This window comes from Pteropus alecto, unplaced genomic scaffold (assembly GCF_000325575.1).
Source record: "Pteropus alecto unplaced genomic scaffold, ASM32557v1 scaffold23, whole genome shotgun sequence".
Taxonomy (NCBI): domain Eukaryota; kingdom Metazoa; phylum Chordata; class Mammalia; order Chiroptera; family Pteropodidae; genus Pteropus; species Pteropus alecto.
In genome coordinates this window covers 1,222,372-1,225,275 of record NW_006435837.1, presented here as the reverse complement: position 1 = coordinate 1,225,275, position 2,904 = coordinate 1,222,372, and positions in this window count along the sequence as shown.

The window sequence follows — 2,904 nt, the reverse complement described above, 5'->3', positions numbered from 1 at the left end:
GAGTGAAGTCAGAAGATGAAAATATGATTGAACTCTTAAAAAGGAAGTTAAAATTATTTAAAATGAACAGAAATTGGTAGAAAAGAATGGTAGAAATAATATATAAATCTTTAAGGCACAAGGGATATTGAAGTACTACCTTGGTTGGATATTTGAGACACAAGAAAAGAAGCACATCACTAGATTAGGATTTTCAACTCACTAGAGTAACTAGCATTTCAACTCTAGGGATTAAATAACACTAAACATTAGTTTGTCTCACTCAGAGACTTTTTAGCTACATATATCTGCTATCTTTTAAATATATATTTTGAATAAAATGAGAAAATAAAAAGTCCTAAATAATTTTCCTGTTGTGTATAAGTAACTACCTACGAGTATCCAGAAAAAAATCAGTAAATGGAGTGACCATTAAGAAATAGAGAGCTTAAAGGGAAATGCAAATCAAAACCACAATGAGATACCATCTCACACCTGTTAGAATAGCTATAATCAACAGGACAAATAATAACAAATGTTGGAGAGGATGCGGAGAAAAAGGAACCCTCATACACTGCTGGTGGGACTGCAAATTGGTACAGCCACTATGGAAAACAGTATGGAGGTTCCTCAAAAAACTGAGAATTGATCTACCATATGATCCAGCAATCCCTCTACTGGGTATTTACCCTGAAGATTTGAAAACCCATATCCGAAAAGATATTTGCACACCGATGTTCATAGCAGCAATATTCACATTGGTCAGGACATGGAAGCAACTGAAGTGTCCTATGACAGATGATTGGCTAAAGAAGCTGTGGTACATATATACAATGGAATATTACTCAGCTATAAGAAGAGATGAAATACTGCCATTTGCGACAACATGGATGGACCTCGAGATGATCATGCTAAATGAAATAAGCCAGACAGAAAAAGTTGAAAATCACATGATATCACTTAAAAACATCCTGTGATTCTTCAAAGCCCAAGATCACCTCATGACCACAGTTATTTTGATACATTTATGGGAGCTAAAGCGGGATCGCTGTAAAGGGTCAGTTTGTAAAGATTAAAAAATATATAAACAAACCAAAGAGCTTCTGAGAAGCATGACATTCTCCTTGAGTGGTCTTTGCTTTATTTTGCACAGTAGATAATTTTCCTGGGCCATAATGCCTACTAGACTTTCTATTCTGTTTTTGTTTCAAATGTGAATTTCTTAGTTCAGAATTTAGCTTAAACATCACATGCACAAATGCACACATTATTAGAACAGAGAAATGAAAGTCACTTTAAGGCACAGAATATGGTTTCTTGATCAGAAAAAGATTATTTTAAAGGAAAGAAATATAAAGAAAAGAGGGTATCGATCAGAGGTCATTTGTTAATTTTTCTTCTCCTCAAATAATTATTCAGATTGCCTTTGAGCCTCGGGGTATGCTAGGCAGGCACAGGGAATACAAGGAGAAAAGGGATTGCTTGTGAAGCCAGAGCTATTCAAGCTTTTCCAAATGCTGAACAACAGAGAGAGTGCCCAGGCAAGCAAATGCTACACTCTTGCCCATCTGGCAGGGATATCCCTGTTATGGACCATCTGAGACTGATGTAGGAAATCTTTGAATCACGTCTTTTCTCCTTCCTCTGATTCCTTACTCACAAAGAAGCCTGATAATAGTAATTTGCTTTCCTAAGTCATATAAAATTTGAGAGCAAATATATTTGTTCTATGACCACAGTCAAGAATCCACTGGAAGAGGGCTAGACAGTATTATTTTGCATTGCAATCTAATAGATTGGTATTTCGGTTTAGAGACTCCAGTCTTAATGTAGTATCATTGTGAGCAAGTCTCGCCAAATGCTGCAGAGGCATACTCTTATTTTATTGTGCTTTGCTTTATTGTGGTTCACGGGTGTGTTTTTCACAAACCGAAGATGCAACCCTCTACCAGCAAAAAGATTATGATTTGTTTTATTGTGATACTCACTTTATTACGAGAGTGGTCTGGACCTGAACCCCCAATATCTCTGAGGCATACATGTACTTAAAGGCCTCCATAGGCTGTTAGTACCTTCAAGGCTGAGGATAACATAGAGGTGATTCTGTTTTAGTGACATCTTGCTTCATGCCTTCCATTTATATTCGTGCACACAACCTTAGCTCTTTTTCAGGTTTCTGGACCATTTTTATCCTAGTTTCTTGTTGGTGCGATATAATGGAAGAATATGGGTTTTTGCCATCTTTTCTTCTGTCTGATATTCTAACTAAACAAGCTTATTTCTGCCTCAGTCTTAGCATTTATTACTTTTCTTGGAATGTTCCTGGTGCCTTCTCATCATTCAGGTCTCAGCCCAAGTGCCATCTCTTAGAGAGGCCTTCCTGGACCATCCAATCTAAGGTGGTTGTACCTCTGTCATCACTCTTTGTTGTATTTATCTTGTTTATTTTTTATGAACTCATTTTATGCTCCTCCCACTAAAATATGAGCAACCTGGAGGGTAGGAGCCTTGTTTGTTTTAAGCACCACTCACTCCCCAAGACCTAGAGCAAAGCATAGGAGTAGAAAGCATAGGAGCTTAATAAACATTTGTATCTATGAATGAATGAATGAATGAATGAATGAATGAACAAACAAATGAGCATGGCTCCTAAATTTGGGTTGGGATTCTATCTGACATCCTGAAGTCAGTTACTTGAGGAATAACTTTTCTGTAAAGTGTGGATGCTACCTCCCTTCAGAGAAGATTAACTGAGATGATGTGTATGAAAGTATCTGCGACAAGATATTTGTCAATAAATAATTATTTTTGTTTTCCTCACTATTCCCTTTTAATGCACTTTTGTAAAGCAAAGAGAGCTATTTTTAAATTCATGTAATTAGTAACTCACAACATTATTTTGCATTTACATCCTGCACACTTTAA